General features: G+C 44.9%; 1 protein-coding gene across 9 annotated transcripts in view; it reads right to left on the reverse strand.

Moving 5' to 3' along the window:
* Positions 1-21753, reverse strand: part of chl1b (cell adhesion molecule L1-like b) — a 954137-nt gene that overhangs the window by 562800 nt on the left and 369584 nt on the right. Inside the window, exon 1 of one of the 9 annotated variants that reach the window (XM_078543740.1) lies at positions 9671-9723. The exons of the other annotated variants lie outside the window; for them this stretch is intronic. The gene's annotated coding sequence lies outside the window, so the exon portion shown is untranslated. Of the gene's footprint in view, positions 1-9670; positions 9724-21753 lie in introns of those variants that run through there. 9 annotated transcript variants of the gene reach the window in all.

Here is a 21753-nt window from a genome sequence, read left to right on the forward strand (position 1 = left end):
CAGCTGCCTCCACTGAAGTGGGATTTTCGAAGAACAGGAGTGTGGAGTGTGCAGATTAGAACAGGTAAGAGGAGGTCTGAGCTCGGTGGATTCTTATGGATAGCCAGGGTATCCCTTTGGAGAGGTAATGTACTCCTTCGGAAAGTGTCCAGGAACACCTTTGAGATAGAAGGCACCCCTTGAGGGAAGTAAGGCACCCTTTGGGATTGTTAAAGTGAATATGATTGTGCACATTTTCTGCACAAACTCATTGGAACAGTTAAGGTGTCCAAGAAATGTCTGGCTGTCCAGGCACTGTCAAGGAACAGCCCAGCTGTTAAGGAAATGTTAAGGAGCTGTCCAGCTGTCAAAGCTATATAGGAAGTGTCAAAGCTGTCAAATCTGCCAAATTAGTCAAAGCTTTCCAGGAAACATCAAAGCTGTCAAGAAACTGTCCAAAGGCACTAGGTGAGTTGGCATGTAGGGGAGTAAGGGCAAAGGGTGGTGAGCGGGTGCATGGCTTGGAATGAGTTGTCTTTAAGTTGGTACAGCCGTATGAGGGGCCATGGGGGTTGGGTATAGGGTAACTAAATTGGCATAGGGGTCTAGGGGCTATGAGGTGCATGGAGGAAATGGGTTGGCAAAGGTTGGCACAGATGAGCCCCCCCAACCACCGAATCCCAACTGCGGGCAGATATTTTTAAAGGTCGGGTTCAGCAAACCCAACCCAGGAAGTAAAATCTGGGCCTTTGTTCTCTCTTAGATAGTGATTCAGTTTTTGAAGGGGCAGGTTGTCTGACCATCAGCGGCCATTTGCAGCACTTTGTTCACTTTTTAACAAAAAAGTCAATTTCAAAGAGTCCACACTGAATAAAGTTCATTTCTTGAAAGTGAGGAATATGATATGTCTTTGCTAGGCATAGCAACTGTTTGGCTGCCCTTCAATTTTCTCTTTGTGAGAGAAAAGATCAGGAAAGACTGAAAGTATACATTCTCAGGTCTGGTACCATCCTTGTGACTCTTTTTTGCACACTGGCATCCATATCATTTTTATAATAAAGAGATGAAAGTTTAATTTAAAAACAAGTTTGGTATTATGTCTTGCTTAAAAATAACTTTACTTTAAATGAATGTAATTGACTGAGGAAGACTTTGGGACATTATGATGTTGAAAAAGGCAAGTCTTTTTTCCCCCAATCCCACGTGCTTATGAAGCAAATCAAAGTGCGATATCTGGTGGGGTAATCTCATTCCATTTGGACTTGTTTGGGCCAATGCCTCCTCTTGCCTTCAGGGTAGTGTAGCAACCCAAAAATCTACACTTAGGCCACGCACAAGTCATCCCTTTTAAAGTACTGTGCAAGTGCAGCCACACAAAAAAAAATTAAAGGATTAATGCTCTCCAAAAAAAAAGGGAAAATGGCTTGATGCGGCATTAATTTTTTAAAATTTCTGTTTCTTAAGTTTTAACAACAATCATAATGAGTAACAGTACAAAAAATAGTTTACAGTGCAGCAATAATTTAATACACTTACATTTGAAAGAGAAAGAAAAGGAAAAGAGAAGTAGGAGGAGGAAGGAAAGAAAAAAATCCCTCTCCAGTCCCCCCAAGAAATTAAATAATAAGAAAATCAACAACAATCATACAAGCTAATTAGGGCCAGTGATATGAAAGTAGAGACCTGTAGTTCATCAAAATAATCTAAGAAAGATTGCCAAGTTACATAAAATCCATCAGTGGGAGCCACTTATAGTGTACTTTATTTTCTCAAGTTTAAGGTTTTGCATAAGATCACGTATCCAATTAGTAAAAGAAGGCGAGGCAGACTGTTTCCAATTTAATAGAATTTTACCTCTAGCCAATAATGTTGAAAAGGGGAGTGCATCAGTCTGAATTTTTGTAAGAGGGATGCCATTTGGTTCCACTCCAAAGAGTGCTGTAATAGGAGAAGGTTCAATGTTGCTACTGAAAATATGTGAGAGTGATGTAAACATTTTTATCCAAACCAAAGCCAATTTAGTACATCACATGTACATATGAATTAGAGGGGCTGGGGCAGTATGACATTTATCACAGTTTGGATTAAAATTTGAATAAATCTTAGATAATTTCACTTTGGATAGATGGATATGTTGTAAGATTTCAAATTGTAGCAACCCATATCTTGCACGTACAGATGACGAATGTACATGAGACAGTTATCTTCTGATAAGTCTGAGTCAAAATCTGAGAAAGCAAAGAACTGTGTAGTGAAAAAATTAGAGAATACAATTTGGAAATGAACTCCCTAACAAAAGGATTTAGCTCAAATATAATATCTATTGGTGATTTAGGGGGCAATAAAGGAAACTGAACAATCTTTTTTGTGCACAAAATCTCTGATTTGTAAGTAGCAAAATAAGTGTGTGCGGGACAGATCACATTTCCGAGAGAGAGAGTCAAAAGAAGGAAAAATATTATCAATGTATAAGTTAGCAAGGGTTTTGACGCCTCTCGTGTGCCAGACTTGAAAAGCAGAATCTCTTAGTGAAGGCGGAAATAAATGATTTGCATCAATAGGTCTGCATAAAGAGAGAGACTATAGCTCAAAGTGTGTTCTGAACTGTGTCCAAATCTTAAGGGAAGAATTTTCCCGTCGGCGAGCGTCCCGTTCGCCGACACGCGGTGACGTTGGGCGGGCATCCCGGCGTCACTGCACGTCATTTAGATTGTCAATTCGCGGGCACGCAGCCACGTCAGCTGCGCGCATGCTGAATTGTCAAAGACCTATTAAGGCCATTAACAAAGTCATTAAAGCTGTTAAGAATGCTGCCCATCCAACCTTAAGGTAAAGAGCCCAGGCGGCCTTCGCATTTTTCATGAAACTTCATCCACGGGTGGGATGAGGTTTCATGAAGGGTTCATTAATTAAATAAAAAAATTTCAAAAAAATTAATGGGCATGTCCCAGCTCATGTGACAGTTTCACATAGGGGGCATGTCCTTAAATGTTTTTTTCACCTTTATTAAATTTTTCAAGATTTAAATTAATCTCCCTGAGGCACCTCCGTGCTCCAGGGAGATTTCTGCGCTTTTTCACGCACATGACTCAGGGAATTCCCCCCGCTCACACAGGGAGCGCACAGCGCATCCGGATGTGCGTCACGCTGGGCAGGCCTTAATTGGCCTACCCACGTAAAATGGCAGCGCGCAGCCGATCGGGTTCGTGCTCGCTCCTGCCCGCCCCTGCACAACCCCACCCCCACCCCAAGCGGGGGGAAAATTCAGCCCTATGTGACTGTCTAATGATAGGGTTTGATGAAAAATGACTGCTTGAGAAAGGAATGGAAGAGCACAACAGAGCAGGCAGAGATGTGTATTGACAGGAGGCTGCCTCCAATTACACCCATACTAAACTAGCCAAGTCTGAATGAAGCCAAAACAAAATATTACTGATATTAGCAGACCAATAATAAAACTGAAATTTGGCAGTGCCAAACTACTTAAATGCTTGGGTCTTGGTAGAAAAACTATAAATTCTGGGTGTTTTCTTATTCCAGATAAAGGAAGAAATTAATTGGAAATTGCGACAAAAAAATGATTGGGGATAAAAATGGAATGCATTGAAATAAGTCTAGAAATTTTGGCAAAATATTCATCTTTAGGGAACTTATATGACCAACTAAAGAAACGGGTAAGCTAGACCCAACAAAGGGTCAAAGTTGAGCTTAAAAAGGTCTCCAAGGGATCATGTAATTAAAATGCCTAAATATTTAAAACTGTTTACTGAGACCTTGAAGAGAAGGAAAGAAAGAAGTTATCTCTTTGCAATAGAGTTAATGGCAAAAATTTCACTCTTTTGCAAATTAATTTTAAAACCTGAAATATGACCAAATTGTTCAAAAGTAAAGGAAATAAGCAGGAGAGTTGAGGCCAGATCAGAAATGTAAAGAAGCAGATCATCATCATTTGGGAGAGTTTCTGCTCGACTCCATCGTTTAACACCCCGTATATCTCCAGAGGTCCACAGTGAAATTGCCCGGGACTCAATAGCAATAACAAAAGTAGGGGGGAAAGGGGACAGCCCTGTCTCGTACCTCGATGGAGGTCAAAGAGTTTAGAGTGGATATTATTTGTACATGCTGAAGTAACTGGGGAGGAATACAATAGTTTTATCCATTTTATAAAAAGAGGTCCAAATCCAAATTTTTGAAGAGTGAAGAAAAGGTAGTCCCATTCACTGTATCAAAAGCCTTTTCTGCATCCATAGTTATAAGAACCTCAGGGAGAGGAGTAGTTGAGTGTGTATAAATAATATTGAAAAGATGCCTTAAATTAGAGAAGGATTGCCTGCCCTGTGTAAAACCTGTCTGGTCAGTAGTGATAATAGATGGAAGGACAGGTTCAAGATGGTGGGCTAAGGCTTTAGCTAGTACCTTGATATCCACATTTAAAAGAGAAATAGGCTGGTATGAACTGCAATGCAGAGGATTCTTATCCCTCTTTGAAAGAATAGACAAAGATGCCTCGCGCAGCATTGGCAGGAGCGTTTTAGAGAGAGAGCATCCTGAAAACAGAGACAATAATAATGGAGAAAGTTGTGATGAGATTTTTTAAAATAAAATTCTATTGGAAATCCATCAGACCTTGGTGCCTTATTACTTTGCATGGAGATTTAATTGCCTTTAGTATTTCATCTTGGGAAAGGGGTACTTCTAACGCATTCGTAGAGTCAGACGTTAGAGATGGGATGTCAATATTATCCAAAAAATTGTGAAATAAACCAGGATCTGAAAAGGAGTCTGAAGTATAGAGGGTGGAATAAAAAAGTTTGAATTGATCATTGATCTCCTGATGATGGGTGGTGGTTGATCCTGTTGGAGTGGTGGTAAGTAATAAGTTGAGAGGGAGCAGACTGGCGAAGCTGGTGATCCAGGAGCCTACCGGTTCATTCACCATGCTCATAAAATGTACCACGTGATCCAAGTATAAGCTTTTCTGTTTGTTTAGTAGAAAGAAGATCAAATTTAGTCTGTAGAGCCAGAAGAGCCAAATGCTGTTTGTATAATACTGGGGTAGGTGCAATAACATTCTGCTGGTCCACTAAGAGAATTTGGTCAGTCACTTGGGACAATTTTGAGGTATTGCGTTTGTTAAGTTCAGCAGTGTATGAAATTATTTGTCAATGTAATTAAGCCTTCATACGCTCCCAGACAGTAGCAAAGGACATATCTGGAGTAGTGTTAAGCTCTTTAAAAGTATTGATTTGCGAGGAAATGAATTTAGTAAAATCCGGGTCCATCAGAAGAAGAGAATCAAGATGCCGTGGTGGACAAGAAACAGGTTGGTCATGGAATTGTATTGCTAAAACTAAGGGAGCATGATCAGCAACCACAAAACTATTGTATATGCGAGATTGAATTAACATGAGCAGCCTCTTGCCAAGGAAAAAATAGTCAATACACGAGTAGGTGTGGTGAACAGAAGAGAAAAAGGAGTATTGTCTTGCTGATGGTTATTGAAAATGCCATAAATCTACCAATCCATGTGTATCCAGAAAAGACCCAATGGCTGAGGCTGAATTTGATATTGGATCAGATTTTGCGGATGAGCAATCTAAATTTGGATTAAGAGCACAGTTAAAGTCTCCTCCAAGAAGTAAGTGATATGAGACTAAATCAGGAGCGGAATTGCGCTCCCTGTGCGGGCAGGGGGGTGGAGGGGGGGAATTCCCTGAGCTGGGAGTGCGCTCTTTCACGCATGTGCATGAAAGAGCGCACTCATTTCCCTGAGGCTAAGTGCTGCCTCAGGGAGATCAGCACCTGTGTGAAAAAAGTTTAAAAACAGAACAGATAAATTCCCCTGACATGTCCCCTCATGTGATACTGTCACATGAGTTGGGACATGTCCATCACTGTCATTGACACTTTAATTAAAAATTTTAAAACCTACATGAAACCTCATCCCGCCTGTGGATGAGGTTTCATGCTTTTTCTGAAGCCCGCCAGGGTTCCCAGCCTGCCTGCCAACCTTAAGGTTGGACAGGCAGGTCCATTAATTACTTTAACTACTTTGTCAATGTCCTCAATTGGCCATTGACAGGTTGGTGGGCGCACAGCTGATTCTGCTGAGCCCCTGCCGACCTGAAAATTGAAATGAGGCGGGGTAAGGTCGGGAGTTCTGCCCGACGTCATCCCGCATCAGCGAGCGGGCCCCGCCCCCCACCCGCGAAATCCTGGCCCAGGTAAGGAAAATACGAAGTTTGAAATGAAATGGTGATTATCCCAGTTGGGCGGATATACATTAGCTAGGATCAATGGACAGTTAAAGAGTCTGCCTTGTACTAGAACATAGTGGCCATTAGGGTCAGCTATAACCGGAGGTTAACAAAGGGAATGCCTTTATGGATTAGAATTGCCGCACCTCTCACTTTACTATGAAAATTAGAATGTAACATCTGCCCAACCCAACCCTTCCGCATCCCAAAATGGTCAGCTGTACGTAAGTGAGTTTCCTGCAGGAAGACAATGCCCACTTTCAAATTATGTAAATGAGCGAAAATCTTATCCCTTTTAACTGGGTGAATTAGACCTTTCACATTCCAGGTGATAAAAAGGATTGGAAACCACCCTGTGAGGCCTTAATATTAGCAGACGTTATGATAATGAAAACGTATCAAAGCAGATGATCCCCATAAGTTAACTACTGCAAATAAAGGATTAAATATTTTTGAACCAGAGCTCATGCACCTGAAGAATGTTAAAAACTGACCAAAAGGAAATTATGTATACTTGGAAAAGAACGAGATAAAGAGAAAAAAGAGAAAAAACAGAAAAAGGGGAAGGAGGAAAGAAAAGCTTACATCACCTCCCCAAACAAGGTGAATGCCACCCCTCATAGCTAATGTACTATTTATACCTACCTTACCAGTGTGTGTTTTGAAAAGATAGCCCACATTAAAGCAATATACAATACTTCTGTTTGGGATATTTGAAAGCTCAGCATATGCTAATTAAGATGCAGAATGTGTCCAGAAGCAATAGTTTTGTAATACAGTACTCAACAAGAGAGGGAGAATATAATGAAAGGCTCAACTCTGAAAGAATTCAACTGCACCTGTGGTGGGTTTATGTAAAACTTCCCACAATTAGTGTAGTTTGGACCATAAGATACAAAGAGATTGGTATAACCAACAAAAGCTATTGTGTTACAGAATCATAATGCATAGTTACCTAATTAAGCATTGAGTACCATTTTGTTCTGGGTGAAGTCACAATACGATTATTAAGAGAAGGTACAATTGTGTCCTTGAAAAAGGCTGAAGCTTCTTGCAGCTTGTTGAAAATTTTATTCACTCCGTTGAGAGTTACATGCAGGCAAGCAGGGTGGAGAAAGCCATATGTAATTCCGGCTTCGTGAAATTGGGCTTTAACAGATTTGGATTCTCCACAGCCCCGGCCTAGGTCCACGCTGAGGTCAGGGTAGATGAAAATCTTGCTTCCACTGAAGTTTAGTTGACCCTTTTCTCTAGACAGATGCATAATTTGCTCTTCACTCTATAGCGATGCAGTCTTAATATTAACGGCCTTGGGGGCTGGCCATGCTGCGGCCACAATGCCAGAGAGCGATGGGCTCGATCCACTACCAGCGGTGAAACTCGCCTTGCTGAAAACCTCCACAAGAAGTGCTTCGATAAAAGTTGTAGGGTTTCCGTGTTCCGTACCCTCGGGCACCGCGAGAATCCTTAAATTGTGTCTTCGATTGCGATTCTCCAGGTCATCCACCTTCGTCAACAAGTTAGTATTTTGGGCTTCCAACTGGGTGCAGTGGGTCTCCAGAGTAAAGTAGCAACAGAAGCTTGTAAAATAGCAACAGAGGAACGCAGTTCTGAATGGAGTCCAGCAAATTCAGCGAGAATTGCACTCTGCAAGTCAGCAGGTGTGCTGACAGAATTAAATTCAGCGAGGGAGACCCGCTATTTGTTACCAGCTTCAGTATTGGACACTGTAGTTGATAAAGCACCAGGCCCAGTTTCATTCTGATTGCATTTGCCTCTGTGTTTGGACATTTCGAATGTATCAGAATAAACCCCAAACACTGACAGTCAAAAAGCTGAACTTTTTAACCCAATATCAGTACTTTTTATGAGGATAAATTACAGAAATCATGGGAGCTATCTTTGGCCACGTCTTACTCCATTCCCATCACAAGACCTCCCCTTGATACTGTGTTGAATTTTAAGTTCAGTGTTAAAATTTGTTTACAAAATTTTCAGGGTTTTTTTAAACTTATCTTGCCACAATTTGAAGAGAAGTTTCTGACCACTTTCTAAACGTTCAAATTTTTATCGGAGACTCTGAGCCAAATTTTCACCATCAAAACCAGACGCTCGAGTCAGGAAATTTCCTGACTCGGCACACTCGCCTCAGGAAAATGTGCCCCAAATAGCACGATTTTTGCTCTGGGGGTAGGGGGAGTCAGGCCCGCCACCTCCGGATGCAGATCAGAGGCGGCCACAAAGGCTGCCGAGAGGTGAAGCAGGCTGTTTAAAAGGCCCACTTCAGTTCCCTAACCCTAATTCTAACTCATGGCTGCCCACCCACCCCCAATGGCCCCTCACATCCTCCAAGCCTCATTGTGCATTCTTGGCTAAGAGCCCAGGCATCCATTAGATTGTTGAAGCAGCTGTACCCCATGGAAAATATCTCAATTTACAGATACTGCTCTCTGATCTAGTCTGTCGACTTTACAATGTTTATTTGTACAAGATAAAGAGGTTTCAAGTGTTTTCAGTTTCTGCTATTGATGCTTTAAAGGGCCTGGATAATTAACACATTTATTGGGGTGTAGTAGAACCAATTTTTAATAATGAAGGTTGTTTTTTTAAAGGTTCTTTAACATACTATTGTCACTAAACGGTTCATTGGTTTTATACGGAGTGTATAGTGGGTGAATGGGCATGGAAATGCCATAACTTGGCATGTTTGGGCCATGCGGCGGTGGGGGGGGGCGGGTGTTGTTGAGGGGCTTATTTTGTTATGGAGGGTATGAGGAGCTGTGGGAGTGGATAGGGGAGCCTACCTTGGCATGGAGGACATGGGCAAGACCTTTCAAGCTTACCTTTCAAATGGATTTCCATCCAAACTCTGGTTGATGACAGCTCTGACAGGCCGTGAACCATGGTTCCTTTAAGCTGACTTAATTGCATGAAAATTGCTGACGACTAGGACAAACCTATCCCTGGAATAGGAGCAGCCAAGTCAAGAGTGCAGGGTGCGATCTTGTGACCTGAACCAGCGCGGACCCTTAAGCTGCACTGGTGAAAACTGGGAGCACCAAGAATGGGGTCAGGAATCACAACCACATGGAGTCTCCTTGACTCTATGAAAATCCAGGCAACAGAGCCAATTATAATTGCGGGGGCGGGGGGTGGGGAGGACTCTGAAGCTTGAGCATTCTACTTCAATCAAATCATTATCATTATCCCAAAATTGCCAGTAAATGAGAAAGAGTGTGAATTGGAAAAATTAATTTAAAGCTGTGGGACATGGAAGCCAAGTTAAGTCTAGTCCAATGAAAGTATGCCTAGGATATAGGAAAGGGACAGCAAGTACGGCATACAGCACAAGGAGAATGAATAGAAACTTCACAATAATACTGGAACAACTACAGGAGAAAGAAAAATAGGTTAAACGTTAGCAAACTAATCACCTTCCTTTTTTGCCTGTTCACAAGGTCACTAAGTTTCCAACTAAGTCCCTTGTTTTTCACATTTGCTGCTTTATTCAATGAGGAGTATCGGTACTCAGTGAATATGTTAGTGTCAATCACAGCAGCGACCTCAAACTGCTCCCCACCCCTCCCAAAGCCTGTGCTGCAATTTAGCTTCTAGCAGAGAAGGGCTTATGAAGAGAACACTGACAATAAGATTAATGTAGTTACATTTTCCAGCCAATTCCTAAATTACTATAAATAGCATGAATTTTTTTATATCTTTTTAGCCTCGAACTACAAACTGGGTATTAACCTAAGGTTAATCCTAAAGATGGTGTTTGAATAACCTTGCTTTTGTTATCTCAGAATAAACTCCAATAAAAAATGTAATATTAACAATAGAGCCATAAACAGTAGCTTAATAACAAAATACATATGGGGGAGAATTTCTCCCCGTTGTTGGGGGTCGGGCGGGAGCGGGCACGGGTGGGTGTGCAGCCGATTGCCACCCACGATCATCTGTGCCCCTCCATTTTGCGTGGGCGGGCCAATTAAGGCCCACCCAGCGTGATGCGCACCCAGAAGCACTGAGCGCTCCCTGTGCGGGCGGGGGGAGGAGAGAGAGTCGTGGCCTGTGCTATTTTGCGCATGCGCACGAAAGAGCGCAGAAATTTCCCTGAGGCACGGAGCTGCCTCAGAGAGATTACTTTGATTCTTAAAAATTTTAATAAAGGGAAAAAAAAAATTTGAAGACATGTCCCCTCACGTGACAGTGTCACATGAGCTCAGACATGTCTATGAATTTTATTTAAAATTTTTATTAATGTTTTAAAGCCTTCATTAAACCTCATCCTTCCTGTGGATGAGGCTCCATGAAAAATGCGAAGGCCGCCTGGGCTCTTTGTCTGCCCGCCAACCTTAAGGTTGGACAGGCAGCTCAGGTAATTACTGTAATTAGTTTTTAAATGGCCTTAATAGGCCTTTGACAGTCCGGCGGGCGCGCAGCCTATTCCGGTGCGCGCCTGCTGAACTGAATATCTGAAAGGTGCGCGGTGACGTCAGGACACACGCCCGATGTCACCGTGCACAATTTTACGCCTCAGCGAGCAGGGCCCGCCCCCGCTCGCCCACCAAAGATTCTGCCCATGGGACCCAAACAAGTGTAAAATCACGCGAGATTACGTTGGACGAGCGTCCTGATGTCATCACACACTCTCATGTTGGCGCATGCAAAAGTCAGAAGAGCACCAGCCGAAAATTAAGCAGGCAATGAAGCTCATTAACAATTGTAGACGATTTTCCGTGGCCCGTCCAACCTTATGGTTGGAGGATGGGCCAATCGGCCAGGTGGGCTTTGCATTTCTGATGAAACTTCATCCAAGGGCAGGATGAAATCTCTGTTAGAATTTAAAATAAAAAGAAATACCTGGGGACGGTTTTTTTTATGAGGTCTGCTTTCAGATTGTGCTACATGGACAATTTTTTGCAGCATTTTTGGGCTTTCTTTTATTATTTGGTGGTCTGCAGCTCCCTGAAGCATCTGTCTGCCTTCTAGAAGCTGAGTGGAAGCACTCACCAGCACCCGCAGTGACATTGGCACCCGCCCTCTTCCCACCCCCACAGGCAGTGCTGAGCCTTTCTCCAGGTACATTTCACGCTCGCTGGACGTTAATTGGCCAGCCAGTGTGAAATCGTGGTCGGAGGCCAATCACGGTCAGGGGACGGTTTCCCGCCTGCTCCTGGGCCCACCAATCGCGCATGCCCGACGAGTGCAAAATTCAGGCCATGATGTAAATTTATTCTGTAAATCCAGGGAATTCTATTTGCTGCCAAATACATTACTACTGATTTCTACCCATTGCTAAAATGATGAAAATGCATTTACCAATTATGAAAATGCATTTACCAATTTAAAGCATGCAGCAATAAAACCTCTACAAGATAACAAGCACAGATGTTGAGAGTTTTATCATTATTTCAAAGCAGTACAGAGGGAAACCTGATGACCCCTATTGAACAGATGACTTATATTTAACACTGTGTGAGAAAATAAATTTTAAAAATCATCGGTTAAACCAAGTTAAAAGTACTGATGCTTTTGAGACTCAGGGCTATAATACACAACTTTGAATTTACATGCTCGGGTTTGATGAATTGTCCTAGCATCATTTCCATGAGGTACACGAGTTGACCAGAAATAGTAAGTAACTAATGGTTACAATCAGGTAAGAGTCTGAGGGGAGGATATCTCCATTAAAAACAGAGCTGGATTGCTTTCAATAAACTGGATTATTACCCTCGAAGTGCTCAACAAACAACTGGACTGGGAATTTCTTGAGAACTAATAATTAGACAAAAGCTTGAAGTTTGTTGTTAGCTACCTAGATCCTAAACTCCATGACTCCTGACAGTTATTGTGCAAGAGGCTGTCACTAGCAAAGGTGCAAACACTCAGAGAATCAATCCGTGAGGAGTTCAGGATATCACTTGCTGCTGCTTGCTTCTGTGGACAGGGCAGCTTCATTTCACTTCAGAGCTGCATTCAGAGAATTTCAAAGCTTCAGTTCAGGACTCAGTGATGTTTTCCAGGCCCCCGGAGGATTCACACCACGTGGACCCTTCCAGGTATCAGACAGCCTTCCCTTACCCTGGTAATGGGGATTGTGGTCTCCGCTGGAGGCAGCGCATCAGAGGAGGAAGAGAGGGCCAGAAAGGGGAGAAGGCCAGGTGTCCCTATACAGCTTCCAGGGGAGGGAGTTGTGGGAGGAGAGGCGCAGACATAAGGGGTGCAGGGCCAACAGGAAATCCAAGGTGGAAGGGACCGCAGAAGGTGCCAATATCCTGCTGCCAGGGTTACAAGCATTGATGCAGCTACCTCAATGTGCCTGAAGTGCAGTGCCAAAGGAGGCTCAATCTCCCAAGTGACCTCCATCTATCGGCCCCAAGATCAGTTCCGACTACATGGGTGGACACCCAGTGCCAGTGGCATTGAAGGTCACGGTGGCCCTCAACTTCTATGCCCCCGGGTCTTTCCAGGCCTCAGTGGGGAATCTGTGTGGAGTCTCCCAATCAGCTGTCCACAGTTGCGTCAAACTGGTGACAGAAGCTGTGTTCAGGCATGCATTGACTTTCATTCACTACCGTAAGGATGAGGCCAGAGGGGCAGAATGAGCCAGAGGCTTCGCGGCCATTGCTGGCTTCCCCCACGTCCAGGGTGCAATAGACTGCACACATGTGGCCATCAAAGAGCCAACAGTTGAGCCCGATGCCTTCATCAACAGGAAGGGCTTCCACTCCATGAACGTGCAGATAGCGTGTGATCACAGAATGCAGATTCTCCAAGTGTGTGCAAGGTACCCAGGCAGCTCCCATGACATTTATACCCTGAGGCACTCCCAGGTACCGAGGCTCTTCAGCGCTCCAGCCTGGCTGGATAGATGGCTGCTGGGTGACAAGGGCCAACCTCTCAAAAGGTGGCTCATGACACCTCTGCGCCATCCAATATCAGAAGCTGAGCAGAGGTACAATAGGAGCCACACCTCCACAAGGGCAGTGGTAGAGAGAACCATAGGTCTTCTCAAGGTGCACTTCCGATGCCTGGACCGTTCAGGGGGCGCAGTCCAATACCCCCCAGATAGTGTGTCACTGATAGTGGCTGCATGCTGCACTCTCCACAATCTGGCACTGGTAAGGGGGGACGCAGTGGGGGAAGAAGATCTTGACATGAGTCCAGTAGTGAGTCCAAGGACGAGCACAGTGAGGAGAACACAGGGCATGGACGCTGACCTGGGTAACCTCCAGGGAGGCAGGGACATCCGGGATGCTTCGATCCTATGCTCCTTCAGCGAGCCTACCAAATAAGAACCACCACCACATGCCAGGGCTGCAGACTCCATCCTCAATCCCTGACAGGACCAGTCCCTTGGTCAACAACATAAACTATGTGCCTTTGCAATAAAGTTTCAGGAGACACACCCATCATAACATCATGGCCTACCCTGCTCCTATAGTACAAATGAAGCAGACTGAGGCCAATAGCAAAAAATAACATCTCATTTACTTATGAAGGTGAAACATGGCTGAAATTAACATTAACAGGTGTTTTCAATCACACCATTAAAAATGTAAAGAGAAATGGGGGAACGGGAAATTGAAGCATCCCGGGTGTCGCTGCCTCCCTGGAAGTTACCAAGGTCGGCCGTGTCACCCGTGATAAAGCCGTGTTGTGTTTAAGCTGTTTAAGTTTTCGTTTGCGGGTGCTACGTCTAGCTGCTCCCCCCTCACTGGCACCAGCATTGGAGACAGCCTGCTCACCCTGCTGTCTTGTTGGCCTTGATGACGTTGGTGGGCGACCTCTGGCCCGTGGAACCTGTGCTAGCCCCGCCTGGGAGGGAGCGGCCAGTGCCATGGCTGGCATCTCCCCAGTCTTCGCAGCCCCATCAGAAGCCATGGTCAGTGGCAGAGGGTTGGAGGAGCTGCTGCCATCTTCTGGAGAGCCCTGAGACGAGCCCGCAGAGGCGACAGGCATCTTGTGCGCTAACGTCAGGTCGTATTGGACCTCCCTGCTCACTATTGATAGACGAGCACCTAGCTGGGATACGGGGTGCCCAATCCATCTCCCACACTGGCACTGACCAGCTGAGCTCATTGCCAGTGCGAGGGCTTGCAGGTCCGAGTGCAACCCCAGGGATCCCTGATTGAGCTCCTGGAGCTGCCTGTCCATGAGAGTTGCCATTCTCTCCATGGGGGAGGCATTGCGCTCGGCCATGAGGGTCAACGCAATGCTTGTGTTCCGCATGGACTCCTCCACAATGGACACAATAGCGCGCATTCCCTCATGTATCTCCACCAGATCCTCCCGCATACCCTGCTGGACATCCAGCATCCGCTGCCTCATGGACAACTCCAGAGGCCCATCATCAGCATCTGACTGAGCATGTTCCTGGTCCCCAGCAGTGCTCCGACTGCCAGAGCCTTGGGCACTCTCTGCCTCCACCTGCACCTCAATTGAGTGTGAAGTGCCCTCACTAATGTGCACCGATAGGCTACAAGGTGACATTGTGCCCACCAAGGTGCTGGTATCTGCGCTGGTGCCTGCTTGACAGAGAGGGTGTGACGCAGCTGTGTGGTGAGTATGGTGGTCCTCAGGGGTCAGGGGTGGATCTTCAGGGTCCTCATAAGAAACTGCTGGTGAGCCTAAAAAGGAGAAGAAGGACATGTCATTAGTTTAAGTGATGGCACAGTCACTGTGCATGCCTGGCACCCTGATGAGACAGATATGCATCATGGTGCCCTTGTCTTTCCATTATCAATGGGGATTCCAGGTTCGAGGCTCACGTCAATATAGAGACTACACTGTAATGGTTGCAATAACTGGCATTCTCATCTCAGTGCACTGCAAACTCTTGCCTTCATCTGGAACCCAACCTCAGCACGGCTGCTTTACTGAGGTGCATGGCTCCTCTCCAGCTCCAGGGCATCCTGCTCGTAGCGCGAGAGGATGAGGAGCTGCGGGGGTCCCCCGCTAGTCGACTACCTCTCAGCGTTGTTATTGGATGTTTTCTCCTGAAAGGATAGAGGGGCATTGATTAGCCCACTCTCTACCTGCAGCGCCATTGCAGCCTGGCCAACCCCACCTGAGGAACACCTCGCAGGGCTCAGCCGATTCGTGACCCTGGAGCCGCAAGACACTCAGTCCAAGCAGCCAGGGCTCACCCCCTTGGCTAGATCCTGCCTCATTGACATTTGCCACTCACTGTAACACCTCTGAGATCCACCGGGGGGGGATGGGCAGCTCTTACCTGTTCTGCAAAGTGAACCATACCAACACGATTGCAGGACTTCGTTAAAGAGTCAGAGTCATAGAGGTCTACAGCACAGAAAAAGGCCCTTCAGGCCATCGGGTTTGTGCCGGTCAAACAAGTGCCTAACTATTCTAATCCAATTTTCCAGCACTAGGCCATAGCCTTATATGCCATGGCATCACAAGTGCTCATGCAAATACTTCTTAAATGTGATGAGGGTTTCTGCCTCTACCACCCTTTCAGGCAGTGAGTTTCAGATTCCCACCACCCTCTGGGTGAAAAAATTCTTCCTAACATCCCCTCTAAACCTCCTGCCCCTTACCTTCAATCTATGCCCCCTGGTTATTGATCCCTCCACCAAGGGGAATAGTTCTTTCCTGTCCACCCTATCCATGCCCCTCATAATTTTATACACCTTAATCATGTCCCCCCTCAATCTCCTCTGCTCCAGGGAAAATAACCCCAGCATATCCAATCTCTCCTCATAACTAAAACTCTCCAGCCCAGGCAACACCCTGGTAAATCTCCTCTGCACTCTCTCTAGTGCAATCACATCCTTCCTATAATGTGGATTCCAGAACTGCACGCAATACTCTAGCTGTGACCTAACCAGCATTTTGTACAGTTCCAGCATAACCTCCCTGCTCATATATTCTATGCCTCCGTTAATAAAAGCAAGCATCCCATATGCCTTCTTAACCACCTTATCTACCTGTTCTGCTGCATTAAGGGGCCAGTGGACATGCACACCAAGGTCTCTCTGATCCTTGATACTTCCTAGGGTCCTACCATTCATCGTGTATTCCCGTGCCTTGTTTGTCCTGCCCAAGTGCTTCACCTCACGCTTAACCGGATTAAATTGTAATTGCCACTGATCACCCCATCTGACCAAGCCATGTGTATCCTCCTGTAATTTAAGGCTATCCTCCGCACTATTTACCACCCCACCAATTTTCGTGTCATCCGCGAACCTACTGATCAACCCTCCTACATTCAAGCCTAAATCGTTTATATATACCACAAACAGCAAGGGACCCAACACTGATCCCTGTGGAACCCCACTGGACACAGGCATCCAGTCACAAAAATGCCCTTCAACCATCACACTCTGCTTTCTGCCACTTAGCCAATTCTGGATCCAATTTGCCAAATTGCTTTGGATCCCATGGGCTCTTACCTTTGTTTTCAGTCTCCCATGCGGGACATTATCAAAAGCCTTGCTGAAGTCCAAGTAGACTGCGTCAAATGCATTGCCCTCATCTACACACCTGGTCACCTCTTCGAAAAATTCAATCAAATTTGTCAGACATGACCTCCCCTTAATAAAACCATGCTGGCTGTCCTTGATCAATCCCTACCTCTCCAAGTGTAGATTAATTCTGTCCCTCAGAATCGCTTCCAATAGTTTCCCCACCACTGAGGTTAGACAGACTGGCCTGTAGTTCTCTGGTTTATCCCTTACTCCCTTCTTGAATAACGGTACCACATTGGCTGTCCTCCAGTCCCCTGGCACCCCTCCTGTGGCCAGAGAGGTATTGAAAATTATTACCAGCACCCCTGCTATCTCCTCCCAGGCCTCACTCAACAGCCTGGGATACATTTCATTCAGGCCTGGGGATTTATCTCCTCTTAAGCCTGCCAGACCACTTAGAACCTCCTCCCTTTCTATGCTAATTTTAAAAATTATATCACAGTCCTTCTGCCTGATTTCCATACCCACGTCATCCCTCCCACTTGTGAACACCGACACAAAGTATTCATTTAGAACCCTACCTACGCCTTCCAGCTCCAAACACAAATTACTACTATGGTCCTTAATAGGCCCTACTCTTTCCTTAGTTATCCTCTTACTCTTAATGTACTTGGAAAATAACTTTGGATTTTCCTTTACCTGCCAATGTTTTTTCATGCTCCCTTTCTGCTCTCCTAATTTCCTTTTTAAATCCCCCCCTACACATTCTATACTCCTCTAGGGCTTCCGCTGTTTTGAGCCCTCAGTATCTGCCATAAGCAGGATATCCAATCCTGTATATTCCTCGACATCCAGGGTCCCCTAGATTTGTTGGTCCCACCCCTTGTCTTTACTGGAATATGTTGGCCCTGTACTCTCCCTATTTCCTTATTGAAGGAATCCCACTGCTCTGACGCAAATTTACCTAAAAGTATCTGCTACCAGTCCACTCTGGCCAAATCATATCTGATCTTATTAAAATCAGCCTTCCCCCAATTTAGAACTCTGATTTCTGGCCCATCCTTGTCCTTTTCCATAACAACCTTCAATCTAATGGAGTTGTGATCACCATCTGCAAAATGCTCCCCCACAGATACCTCTACCACTTGCCTGGTTTCATTCCCTAAAATTATGTCCAGGACCGCCCCCTCTCTTGTAGGGCCTTCTAAGTACTGGCTTAAAAAGTTCTCCTGGATGCATTTTAAGAATTCCGCTCCCTCTAAACCTATCGCACTACGACTAACCCAGTTAATGTTGGAGAAGTTGAAATCCCCCACTATTACTATTCTATTATTTTTACAGTTCTCTGAAATTTGCCTACATATCTGCTCTTCTATTTATCTATGTCTGTTTGGGGGGCTATAGTACACTCCCAGCAATGTGATTGCTCCTTTTTTGTTTTTCAGTCCTACCCAAATGGCTTCATTTGAGGAGCCTTCTAAGATGTCATCCTTCCTTACTGCTGTAATTGATTCCTTGATCAATATTGCAGTAGCCCCTCCCCTTTTACCTCCTTCCCTGTGTCGCCTGAAGGCCCTATATCCTGGAATATTGAGCTGCCAATCCTGCCCCTCTCTCAACCATGTCTCTGTGACAGCAATGATATCATACTTCCATGTGTTAATTTGTGCCCTCAATTCATCTGCCTTATTCGTCAGACTCCTTGCAATAAAATAAATGCCATCCAACCTTGCCAAGCTCCCTTGTGCCTTAACTGGCCTATAATTTCTATGCCTTCCAGACTCACTTGCTCTCTCTTCTAATTTTGGCTGTGCATCTCCCCCTGCTGAACCTCCTCTCAGGATCCTACCTCCCTGCCAAGTCAGTTTAAACCCTCCCCAACAACAGTAGCAAACCTCCCCGCAAGGATGTTGGTCCCATTCCGGTTCAGGTGCAACCCGTCTGCCTTGTACAGCTCCCACCACCCCCAAAAACGGTCCCATTGTCCCAGAAATCTAAAGCCCTACCTCCTGCACCATCTCTCCAGCCACGCATTCATCTGAACTAACCTCCTATTTCTAAAACAAAAACAGAATTACCTGGAAAAACTCAGCAGGTCTGGCATTTTCTTCTCCGCCGATGCTGCCAGAACTGCTGAGTTTTTCCAGGTAATTCTGTTTTTGTTTTGGATTTCCAGCATCCGCAGTTTTTTGTTTTTATCTCCTATTTCTATGATCACTAGCGCGTGGCACCGGAAGTAATCCAGAGATAACTACCTTTGAGGCCCTGTTTTTTAATCTGTTTCCTAGCTCCCTAAATTCTGCTTGCAGGACCTCATCCCTCTTCCTACCTATGTCGCTGGTACCAATATGCACCATGATCTCTGTCTGTTTGCCCTCCCCCTTTAGAATGCCCTGCAGCTGTTCAGTGACATCCTTGACCCTGGCACCAGGAGGCAACCTTCCATCCTGGAATCATGTTTACAGCCGCAGAAGCACCTGTCTGTTCCTCTTACTATCAAGTCTCCTATCATTATTGCTCTTCCCCTCTTTTTCCTCCCCCCCTGTGCAGCTGAGCCACTCACAGTGCCATGAGAGTGGCTGCACTCCCCAGAGGAAACTTTACTCTCACCGTTTTCCAACACAGAAAAACGATTCTCGAGCAGGATGCACCCTGGGGATTTCCTTACTACCTGCCTGACACCTTTCTTCTGACTGATGGTCATCCATTCCCTCTCTGTCTGCACTTCCGTAAGCTGTTGGGTGACCATGTCTAAAAAGGTGCTCTCCACAAAACTCTCAACCTCACGGATGCACCTCAGTACCTCCAGCTGCCACTCAAGCTCTGAAACCCGGAGCTCAAGTAGCTGCAGCTGGTGGCACTTCCTGTTCACATGGCCGGTCAGACTGCAAGGAGCATCTAAGACTTCCCACATGTTGCAGGTGGTACATAACATGGGACTGAGCTGCCCTGCATTGCCTCTGGTTGAAAAAAACCCTTACTTTAAGTTAAATAGATTTTAAAAATGGTAAATTATTTATGTACTTTAAATAAAAATGAGAACCCTTACCTTTCCTTAACTTAATCTATTTTAAACTGGAGAAAAACTGGAGAAAAAAACTGGAGAAAAACACTTACCCACAACTCATCAATCAGCTCTCACCTTTATGCTGATGTCACTTTTTGAACCTTCCCCGCACTCGTGCTGGTTCTGATCTCCCCGCCACTCTCTCGCGCTGCCTTGTGATGTCACCCTTGTCACTCATTGAAGTGCTTCTGGCAGTGCACCCGTGTGCACCTCACCATGTTGTGGCTGCTGACCCTGGATGCCACCTCCTCCCATGTCTTTTTGATCAGGCGGGGAGGCCTCCTCCTCCCCTCTCTGCGGACAATGGTTTCTCTCCTCGCTGCCACCTCCTCCAGGAGGGTTGCGAGGCACTCACCAGAGAAATGCAGGGCCGACTGCCCCGCCAACCTATCCTCCCGCCTGCCATATCCACCCACAATGGTTTCCATTGACCAGACCTCAATGTCCTTCTGTGGCAGCCTTCCAAGGCCGCTTCTGAATCGGCCACCGGGCCAATTGGACCCGGCGGAGATCATGCCCATGCCCGCCCCTTCTCACTCATTCACAAGCTGCGTATCACGCTGGGCACGCCTTAATTGGCCCGCCAGCGTAAATTGGCGGTGCGCTGTCGACTGCGGGCGGCGGGTAGCTTCCCGACCGCCCCCGCCGATCTTGCACACCAAGGGCAAAATTCTGCCCAAAGATTGGGTGGTGCACAACTAGCTAGACAGAGATATATTTTTTTTAAATTTGTGAACATTTAGATACAAGTAAAATAAGAACATTTCTTTAACTAAAATTACAGAACAATGGAAAATATACCCTGCGGATTTAAGACAAAATATAGACTTCTATGTTTACATAAATCCGAAACAACTAGCACAGATCTTCAAGGTAGAAAATATTTTTGTCTCATTGAAAGGCAAGAGAAAATTATGGTTAACAGTAATTAGACAGCATAAGTCTGTTACTTTCTTTCAAGAACAGAGGATTTGTGTAATTGGCTTAGTTTTTAACTCCATGCATGTTTTAACAACTAACAGAGTGATGAGCAGGGTAAGTTTTAAAGCCTATAGGGAAGTGGGTGTTTAAGAATTAAGAGGTACAAAAGGGAAAATCAGTCAAATATAGAAAGAATAAAAGGGTGTATGTAGACAAACCTAAAGACAGGTGAGAGAAGAGTTAGGGAGGAGGATAGTGAAGATAAGAGCAAGAAAAAAGTGAAAGCTGTACTGCAAAGTATGAATGGGTCAAGATTGCAGTGCTTACATTCAAGAATGCAATGCATTAGAGGCAATATCAGGGAACTAGGGGCATTAATTAGAATGGAGGGGCATAATATATTTCTGATGGAAAGAGTCTGTCATGATTCAACTGAAGCTATAACATTTTCAAGAGAGAAAGAGAAGAAAGAAAAGGCAGGTGGCACTATTAAGTCATTAATCAGAGCAATAGAAATTGAAGTCTTTATTAATGATAATGATCAGACAGATTTTGGTTAGATTGGACCAAGAAATTATATAAATCTATTTACATATTTGTAATGGCATTAGGCTAGCAATAATAGAGTTTTAACTAATCTAAGGTAAGAAAAAAAAATTAAGGTCCAAATGGAGAGGACTTCTCAGGATGCATTATTACATTACATGCCCAACAAGGAAGGGTTCAAAGCAGTGCAAGAAACTGGATTAAAGGTAAAACTCTTGGAAAATAGTGACCATAACCTAAATAGTGTCTTAATTAATTACTTAATTAGTCCCACTTTCCATTCACTCTGCTGAGTGAAATATCCAAATATAAAACGTGTGCACTCATGTGGGATAATTATAAAATGTGCAAATATGTTTCAGTCATGTAACAGAAACATGAGACACTGTGGGTAGAACTGTAGCACTGTACACTTGTGCACCAATGAATGACACCAGTGTTGAAACACAGATTCAATTCTCTATTCTAGCAGTGTGAGACAAGGGACCAAGCAGAAGCCTGTCATTTCCTGTGGGCTAGGGATAATTGAATGAGAAGTCAGCATAAGGCA

This window comes from Cetorhinus maximus, chromosome 6 (genome assembly GCF_964194155.1).
Source record: "Cetorhinus maximus chromosome 6, sCetMax3.hap1.1, whole genome shotgun sequence".
In the NCBI taxonomy this organism is placed as follows: domain Eukaryota; kingdom Metazoa; phylum Chordata; class Chondrichthyes; order Lamniformes; family Cetorhinidae; genus Cetorhinus; species Cetorhinus maximus.